Below are 11,081 nucleotides of genomic sequence, written 5' to 3'. Positions count from 1 at the left end.
GAGATTAGATTATACATTCAGAGGGAAGGAAAAACTGTAAGAAAGTATGGAAAGTGCAACTGAAAGAAAAATCTAGAATGTATGTGACAACTATATTTTGTAAGCAGAAAAGAAAGAAAAAATAATCGCTGTTGTATAAACTTCTTTTTATTATCAACCTAGAAATTTTGAAATCTATGAAAAAAATTATGGAAACGGGAAACTAAGAGAAACGTTAAAACTCAACGGCTCAAAATATTGACTTTCCCTGATCTTCCGCAGTATCTTGCATTAGTGAACTGTTGGCCTAATTCAAACTTTCCTTGAACCTCACTGCTATTATTGGATCATCTTTTAAGCGCTTGACTTGCCTTTTGTTGGCTTCTTACGCTTCGAAAACATATTCTTGTGCAGATTAGAAAACGTTTAGAAAATCAAAGGCTTCGTGTTGCGTGCATGCAATAATGTTCGATAATTTAAAAAGTTTTAGAAAAGTTTTAAAAAAGTGCAAACTAAATTATAAATTTAAATTAATTTCTCTTTATACAGATTATAATTTAACTTCATGCATATTTCTCTAGTACAATTCTCACCAAAATATCATAAATTCATACATGTAAAAATTATTCGCAAGTTCAAAATCTGATTACTTGCAATAAAAGAATTAGAAAACAGAGTGAATGGTGGTAACAATATCCAGCTGCGGTTGGCCGGATGCGTTTCAATAATCCCGCTTTATGTAACGTCTTGTCGACGAACGCGCTTCGTGCATCGCAACACAGTTGCATTTTGTCCACCGAGAAGTGTCGCGATCTAAATCTGTCCGTTTTAGCTGCTCTCCGTCCATGCTTTTTGTATAATGAAATAGATGTATATTTAGAGTTTACAGAGGTGGAAAACGAGAAAAAAGTAGAATAAGTGAGATTAAATTGAAGTATTATCATTCATTCATACGATATTCTTCAAACTGTGATTGTGTTAATGAAATTTTGTTCAGAAATTTTGTTCACGCTATCGGAAAAAAGCTTTTGCGAGATAGATTATCTACGCGTGCTTTATCTGAAATAATGTTTCTCTAAACCATCGGGCAATGCACTTTTCCCTCAAACGATACGTAACGGTACGCACGTTGCGCGCAAACGACATGGCGAATGCGGCAAAATGTAGCGAGAAGCATAGGATCGAGTTTGCCGATCATTATTCGACCACTATAATCTGCTTGGCATCGCTGATCGTGAAAAAGACTCTGGAAAATAGGCCGCAACATTGCTGAAAACACGTGTCTGCCGATGCAGTTCCGTCGTAGTTGTTAACCGCCATCGAAAGCCTCGCCAAGGACACGCGAAACGCAAGATCAACGCGCGAATCGCTGCCAGACCTCGCACGCCGGGCACATTAAAACGGGAACTAAAACCAGATACGTAGAGCGAGAAATATGAAAATAAAGCAGAGATGCAAATGAGAGGGAGATGAATGTAAATAGAGCAGAAGGATATTCCTGCTGTTGGAAATGAATCCCCGTTGAATTAATTAATCCGGCGCCAACGTAAAGAGATATCCACTAAATTCGGAATCAAGTCAAAAGTCACTGCTCGAGAGGTGAGACTAAATATGAAATTGTATCTAAAAGGAAACTTTACTTATTTAAAACGTAAAGTTCTTGAATGAGAATGAAATTCTCCTCGCGGATCTCTTTTATCGATTTGTGAATTATTATCGGGAGAAATAAATTTTTTTCGATGACGCGACGACTTTTAGTTCATCTATATAATAAAGGACTTCGTAATAATAAACAAGATGTGCCAAGATGTGGCAGTCGAAATAAAATTCCGCGACAGCGGACAAGCGGACGGTACCAAGCGGAAACTAAAATTAGAGGGAGTCCACGGAATTCGCAATGGGGCGGCTGTTATCGGACGCCTTTACGGCCCGGTCGTAAGTAAATGCCCGTCGTGCATTAATAAATTTTACGTAATGCACCAAAGAGGACAACACCGGTGGACGGGCGGCAGGTATATTCTTGGCGCACTTGGTTTCTAAGCGTAAAACGAGTGGAGGCGTCGCGCCGGCCACGCCGCCGGCCGCCGACTCCTGCTGTCTGGCCTTGCCGCTCACGTGAGCCGGCACGTACGTTACCGTGATCGATCTTAACGTCCAACGAACGATTTAGCTTCCACTAGGGTACGACATCGTCGTCGAACGGGTCAACGGCCGGACGTATAATTGGTAGCCAGCATGCTGGCTACCATCTCTGGAAGTTATTACTCCACTTTCGGAATTTCGATGTAATAGATAAAGTTTTGGCTCTTCTCCAAAGAGAATTTTTCAACATACTTCCGAAAGAATTCTAGCGATCGAATGCAAGTGGGCAGTAGAGACCGAAGAGACGCATTAAATCGATGATCTTATTATGCAAAACTCGAATAACTTTGATTTCTTATTTTGATCAGAATGAATTTGATTTTTAACTTATTAATTTTCAATAGACATTTTGAATACCGACCCAAAACTCCATTGTTCCCACATCTGCGATCTCCAGAGACTCTTCGATCGTATGTCCCGAAGAAAGAATAACGTTTTAAAAGCCGGCCGCAGACGCGGAAGAGACGCAAACAGCGAGAGTCGCCTTTCTTCCTACGGTTTCTCCAACGGCGGAAACAAAAGGAACTTCTTCCGAAGAAATGCGAGGATTCCTCTTGTTTCCGTCAGCCTAGATCTCGGCAAATGTGCGCGCGTGCGCACCTACCTGTTTCTTCTTCTTCGCAATTCAGAGACTAGTTCCGGATCACGGCGCGATGCGGCCGCGCTCCGGCGCGGAGCCGCTACGCCTTCATTCTCACGGACAACCGCATTATCATAGAGAAGCGCGCGCCTCTGCGGCATTTGTGTTCATTTGCGGCCTTATGCATTCACGATTGCGGTGTCCGCAATCGGCGGCAGCCGTGAAAGCGCGCGCAATTAATGCCGCGACGATAACGAGCCCGCGGTCGGTGAACGCATCGCCAGTAAATTTGTTTTTTAAACGAAATCGCTCGTCCGCGAAAGACGGAAAAGGCGATTCGAAATCTCTTGTCGCATGAAGGAGAACGCGATTGCCTTCACAAATTTCTTTGAGCATTGAATGCCGTTTGAGCAAAGATTCTCGGATGAATGTCTCGATGGAAAGAATGGGGGAGGGGAGGAGAGAGAGAGAGAGAGAGATCGTGGTCAGTTTCCAGATCTTTAGTGACAATTGTTCTTTATGTCGGACGTGAGTCAAGATAAAAAAAAGAATCGCTTCATGATTTATTCATCTTATTTCTCATTTAGATAATTTGTTACGCAAGAGCTAATTAGTTAATTTCTTGTGTGAGATAATTACGCGTAATGCGCGTAATTGCACGCGGAATGCGTGAATCGAATTATAAAATTGTCACGACCTTTATTGTTCCGACAGGACACGTTTGGACGTGATACCTGAATAACGCTTGCAGATATTCATATTTTATTATAATTAGCATTGTTCTCCTCACGTGCGCTGCAATGATAATGACGTATAATCGGGCTACGCGTGCGTATGTATTTCGGGAAAGTCGTGTTGGGAATTAATAATAATAAAATATATTTAACATTATGCGCCGTGAACTTTGCCATTTGGTTTTTTAATAATATCCGTGTAATGCGAATAGTGGACGAATGTTGTGATTATCGTGCAATGTCTGCGGTATTAATATTTGTAGAATTTCGTGAAAGTAGGTAGTATTTTAGAATTTGGCACAATGATGATTACGAACCATTTAAAATATGATGATGAAATCTGTAAAAAGCGGACGGTAAATGAATGCAATCGCACTCTAAAAATAACTGGTAATAACTGTTTTAATTTTTCTCATGCCGTATTTTTTATACTTACTCATCGGATTTAATATGCTCACCGAACATACTTCAGAAAAACAAAGATAAAGTACTGCACTTCGTAGCAAACAAAGTGTTGTAAAGCTGTGGATTGAAAGATACGGAAAAGCCTTTCCTTCCTCATGATAATGATGAACAATGAGACATTTCATGTTTGCGACGAGAGAGTTAACGTAGCCTTTAAGCGCATATAAACTCCATATGCTATAGACGCAACGAAAAGAAAGTCATGTATTTGTCGGAATGATTGCCAGCTCGTCATGCGTGTACCACATGTGAATAAGTGGAATATCGCCGGAACGAAGACGAGAAAATACGCAATCATTTTGCAGGAAGAAAGAAATCGCCAGAAGAAGAACAGCAGGCGACAAGATAACGTATGAGCAAAAAAATCTAGGTCTACTAAACAATTCGACATCGTTTCTTTCTCGTTTGCATATTCCCCGATGCATTTCGGCCGCTCGTGTTATCGTGTCTCGTGAACGTACGGACTTGATCTTTCGTCGTTCCCTCAGGTTGCCGTAAGCGATTCTCGATTCCCAAGATACGGCGAGGCACTTTGAGACATTCTCGGTTTTGAAATTATCTCGTATTGAATTTCCGTGAGACGCGATGTACACGCACGTACGCACGCATACGTACACACGCACGTACGCACCAAGCAGAGCACTTCCGCGTTCGCAGAAGCGGCCGGAAGAAGCTGCCGACGCGAGTCAAGAGGGAGATGCGAACATGAGATTGTGGACCGTTAAGCAACCATCGAGCAACGCACTTGTTTTTTTTTTCCATGATTTCGCCAAAGAATCTAAAATCAATGTGGCACTTTATTATAGAAAATATCGAAATAAAACACAAATTGAACAAATTGTCAATATCGTGCCAATCTTCTGTCCTTACGTTTAACATCTAACCTTTTTATATTTCAGAAAAATTAGATTATTTAGTGCGCAATGCGTCGACAATACTATATAGAAGCATATATTCACCATAGTTTCGTGATTCGAATGTAGTGGAATCGCGTAGACACACCTTCCTATTCCTTCGCATCCGTTCATGGTCGATCAGATGCAGATCGCGTATCAGGCTTTACATTTTTACAACCTTTCATATAAATCGGTCGTCATCGGTTATTCTTGTCAAGGTTTTTCCATCTTCGACCAAAACCTCCGTTGACTATAATTAGCATGGCCGCGAGGCCCGGTGCTAAATTGCCATTTTCTTCTTATGGAATTATATTCTCGAGGAAACGCACGCTGTTCGCGGTAAATCCAAATATAATATCGAAATACCTTGAAAATAACTTTAAGAATCCTCGATCCCGAAATTACACATGTTACAAAAATAACATATAAAATACGTGACAAAAATATTAAATAAAACAATGAGTATTTTATTAGGGAAGCTTTTGCAGTTAAAATATGCAGTTATTTTTTGCTATTTTATTTAAATCTATACGCGTGATGATAGATAATTAGCCACTCACGGTGGGTGATGATTAATATCTTGTTACGATACCGTTATGTAATTTATCATAGTTTCTAAAAAAACGTAACGGGGAAATAAACGTCAAATCTGAAGAGGACTACAAAACTGCACTCGTTAAAATTATATAGGTAAATGAGGAAAGAAGTCAGATTAAATCTCTAAATTATTCAATTACAGTAGTTGACTCACTTCTACTCAGTTCTACTACACGCTGTATTAAAAATAATGAAATTAGATGTTATCACTGCAAAGTATTCGATTAAAACTGTGGAAGTCTGAGATAACCGGAATCAGTAGCCCGCAATTTGTTTCGCACTTCTGCGAGTTACGTTGAAGTCAGATTAAAGAATGCCACAATAGTAATTTATTTAAAGAGTAGGATCTAATAAAAAGTATAAGCTATCCGGAAAAAAGATTTATATCTAATATATATATTATTATATCATATCACATATAGGTATATAATATATAATTATATAGTATATAATAAGTTATATAGTATATAATAATATAGTTATATAGTATATAATAAGTTATATAGTATATAATAATATAGTTATATAGTATATAATAAAATTTATTTATATTATTTATAATTATATTTAATAATTTTATAATTATATTAAGACATATTATAATTCTATATTGAATAATGCAAAATTATATTGGAATTCTTTTTCGAATAAGACATCAAATTATACACAAATTTTAATATAAATGCAGAAAGAGATGTTTTAGATACAAAAATATATGTAATAACATTTAAAAGTTTTCCGAGATTTTTCCGAATTATATTACAAATTTATTTGATATTATGATATATGCATATATATATATATATATATATATATATATATATATATATGCAGAAAGAGATGTTTTAGATACAAAAATATATGTAATAACATTTAAAAGTTTTCCGAGATTTTTCCGAATTATATTACAAATTTATTTGATATTATGATATATGCATATATATATATATATATACATATATATATATATATATATATATATATATGCAGAAAGAGATGTTTTAGATACAAAAATATATGTAATAACATTTAAAAGTTTTCCGAGATTTTTCCGAATTATATTACAAATTTATTTGATATTATGATATATGCATATATATATATATATATATATATATATGCATATAATATATAATATATCATAATATCAAATAAATTTGTAATATAATTCGGAAAAATCTGTATGTAAATGAAATTGCAAATTATTAATTTCATGATTTATAATATTTTATAATTCCAAAAAAATTCTAAGTTTTGTAATGTTAATTTTATTTATTTTATCAGAAAATTAAAGCAGTATTATTTTATATATGAGATTCTTTATATAGATTCCCAGAGAGCACAAGAACATTTTAGAACATATATATTGTACGTTACGTATTTCAAATATCTATATTAGAGCTACGGACATTTTTAGGATGTTTAAAAATGTCCAGTGCTATTTTTATGAACATTCTAGACATGTCCGATTTAAGACTCCGTCAAACCAAAACCAGATGTTTTAAAATGTGAAAAAATGTGTGTGTGAAGTTGACGTCTCATTTCACGGAAACTCACAAATTATTGAGAGTTCTGACTTCCTCGAATAGTTCTAGAGTTCCTAATAAGTTAAACAAATAGTTCTGCTCATTAAAGCGAAAAAAATCGGTTCGGACAAAGTGAGACGCCAGATTCACGCCGCGTCTCACTTTGTCCTAAATAAGTTCCGATGTCCGCCGATGCAAGATTTTGAAAGATTTATAGTTCTACAAAAGTTCTATAAAGAGTTCTGTCAAATTAAAGCAAAAAAATTATTTAAACATAAATACAGAGTAATTATTAATGTAATAACAGATCGAGTAAACTACAAACAAACAACTCGGAGTTCTGGCTTAAAAATTATATTTTTTGTATAGTTCTCAACATGCAGAAGCATTTTCTAAAGAGTTCCGGGCAATTGCGATAACGTACAATTGTTAAATAAATAAATAATGCTTCTTCATGTTCAGAATTATACGAAAAGTATAATTTTTAAGCCAAAACTCCGAAATAGCGGCCAGCGTCTCACATCTATGTGTCTAAGTACATGACGCTCGGGTGATATTTATTTATCTAACAATTGTACGTTATCGCAATTGCCCGGAACTCTTTAGAAAATGCTTCTGCATGTTGAGAACTATACGAAAAGTATAATTTTTAAGTCAGAACTCCGAGTTGTTTGTTTGTAGTTTAACTCGATCTGTTATTACATTAATAATTACTCTGTATTTATGTTTAAATAATTTTTTTGCTTTAATTTGACAGAACTCTTTATAGAACTCTTGTAGAACTATAAATCTTTCAAAATGCATCGGCGGACATCGGAACTTATTTAGGACAAAGTGAGACGCGGCGTGAACCTGGCGTCTCACTTTGTCCGAACCGATTTTTTCGCTTTAATGAGCAGAACTATTTGTTTAATTTATCAGGAACTCTAGAACTATTCGGAAGGAAGTCAGAACTCTCAATAATTTGTGAGTTTCCGCGAAATGAGACGCCAACTTCACACACACGAAAAAAATCTTTGTCAAAAAATAGGTATTTTGAATGTTGCTTAAATTTTAAGCAAATTTGGAAATTAACTTGTTTACAATTTATTATTTGCATCAATTATTATATTTATCAACAAATTAATGTTGCATTAAAAAGTAATTTTAATAAATTAGTAAGACATCTAGTTGTCATTATAACATATGTATGTTAAATCATTGATTAATTGACGTATACATTTAAATCTTATAAAAATATTTATAAGATTATTAAATATTGATTATTTACTAAATACTGATTATTTATTAGTTATCAAGCGCTGGTATTTATCAAATGTTGTCACATTTCACAAGTGACTCAGTTCGAAAAACTAGGTTACATGCAAAAAGTGCGAAGAGTACAAGGAACACTAATAGCTTAAGATTCTGCGCACAATGGAGGAATAAAAATAGGTATTTATAGGAACAGGAATAAATATTAATTTTGAAAATAAAAATTAGGAATAAAGATGTAGCGCTAATGAATAATAAGGAATACAAATAAGTATAAGCTATAGCTGTATCTTATATTTACTTATGTTCATTTTGTGTTATCTTATTTCTAATATTTATTTTCAAAATTTAATATTTATTCTTGTTCTTAATTTATATTCTTGTTCTTCCGTTGCACAGAACTTAAGTCTGAATACATATAGTATGTATTTTTCGCTCTTTTCAAATCAGATCTTCATCGATTCGATATAGATATACAACATATAAATAAAGAGAAAAACGAGCTAAAAGTACATAAAATTCATTACAAATCATTAAAACGTACAAAAATTAATATTTTGTATTTATAATAATGTATATTCTTAAAATATCGATATCAGAATCCATGAATGTTTAGATTAAATGAAAATCAAAATTTAATATAAGTGTTATAAATAAATAGTCTTTCATTCATAAAAATATATTTTCGTTTTTGATATCATAGATTAGAGATTTGATCTAATTGTATTTAAAATATATATACATTGAAAGGAAATAAAATAGTTTTGGCAACTATATTTATGACAATTATGAAATTTAAGTATTTCCATCTAGTTTTTCAAAGTATTAAATACAAAATACAAAAGTAGTATTAAATACAATGAAAATATAGTCATCATAACAATAGATGTGAATTATTAACTGATAGTGAATGATTAATTGATAGAAATAGTGACAACTATAGTTACATAATTATATAGATTTCATATAAATAGAATACAACGTTACATTTTTCCAGTTTAGACAAATATTTTTGTGAAGTAAGCATAATGCTACAATATCATAAGGAGATAAGCTTAAAAAAGATATATTGACAACAACAGTATACAATATATTGACAACAACAGTATACAATATATTAATTTATCTAACGATTTATTACAAATGATTAATATTAATATATTTTCTTGATTCATAACTTGCTAATTATTCTTATTACAACTTTATTATACATACTTGAGGCGCTATTATATACAAATTTTTAGTTACTGGTATGACTTTTTTTCTCTGAATGTAATTGTATCTAGTTATATACATGTATGAAGAATGTATGCATAATCTGATCTGAATGAATCTGATGAATTACATATAATTAGAAACAATTTTATCTATACATGATCAGATCAAATTAAGATCCATATCTATAAATTTATGTATAATTATATATAGATATAAACTTTTTTTCCTAGGCTTTTGTTTTCTGCGTCCAATATTTCCTCGTGCTTCCAATACTTCCTCGTACAGCGAGAGAATCGGTTGAAAAATTATCGGTATTGCGGATTACCCAATTTTAGCCACAAAGGAGCTTGATGTTTGCGTTTATGACTCACGTAGCAACGACGTAATGTTGGAACCAGATTACACCGGCCATGAAACACGGTAAAGGCGAAAATCCCCTTGTCATCCCCTATTCTCCTTCATTTTTACCCACGATCTTAGCTTCACCCTCGTCCGTATCCTTTCCTACGATTACTACACGAACGCAATACTTATCCTTACTTGGACATATGACGTACGCTTTCTTTTAGAGCATTTAAAAAGTCCTATTTTCATCTATTTAGACGATGAGTTTTTAAGAAAATTGAGTTGAGAAAAAAATGACGTTTTAATAAACGGACATTAATAAAATATTTACTAACATGATTTTCTAAAGAAAGAATTATTAGCAAAATTATTTAATAGAAAGAGAAATAATATTAATTTTGCTTTAAATATGATTCAATATGACACAATCGTTTATTCAATTATATAATTAGGCACGCATATATTAATATAGATATCGCAATCTTTATATTTTTGCTGAATTGCTCCGTGTTCTGGGACACTCGATGTGCGCGCAACGCACACACGCGAGCATATCAAACGGCACGCATGTGTGCACGCTTTGGTTCTTTTACAATCGATCGAGCCCTCCACTCGTTGCAACACACAGTATCGCGCTCATAATATGCACTCTCGAGATAGACGATGCACGGCGTATTCACGTATGCACCTTTCGGGCCATTGTGCGAGCGCGTGTAACACCAGACGGAAGGGACAACGAGTGCCCCCCCGGGGAAGAACGAGTGCGATATTTCCTCCCGTTGCATCCAACAAAAGTTCCTTTGGAGAGAACACGTAACACTCCTTCGTGTTGCATATACATGAATTCGCAACAACACTTGGAAGAATCGTGTCGCGTTCAAAAATTCAGATTCTTATCTCCAGTGCTGCGATTCTGATAGAATTTGGACACAGCCTATCGATAACGTCGTGTCGTGTTGTCCCGCACAATTTGCTTACAAAGATCCTTAGAAACTTTATTTATGTGAATAATGAGTTTTTAAAAAAAGTTCAAATAGACTTTGCACAAATATAATATACGTAATATGCAATATTATAATGTAATATAAATGCTTATAAAATAATAATTTAAAGTAATATATATTTGATTATTTTTCGATTTCGACCAAAATGCGTTACCGATAACTGGAAATAAAATTAATAGGTGTTGCACGAATGTGAATTTCCGAAAACCGTTCGCGTACATCTCGAAAATCTTCATCTCTCGGAAATTCTCATTTTGCAACAATATCCTCCCGAGGATTTTCGTTTGCGAGAATGATTTTAAACGCGCTACAGTGAAGGCGTTCGTTCTCTGATGTAATGA

The sequence above is a fragment of the Pogonomyrmex barbatus genome, unplaced genomic scaffold (assembly GCF_055798465.1).
Source record: "Pogonomyrmex barbatus isolate J1 unplaced genomic scaffold, ASM5579846v1 scaffold4, whole genome shotgun sequence".
Taxonomy (NCBI): Eukaryota; Metazoa; Arthropoda; class Insecta; order Hymenoptera; family Formicidae; genus Pogonomyrmex; species Pogonomyrmex barbatus.
This window is presented reverse-complemented; position numbering follows the sequence as displayed.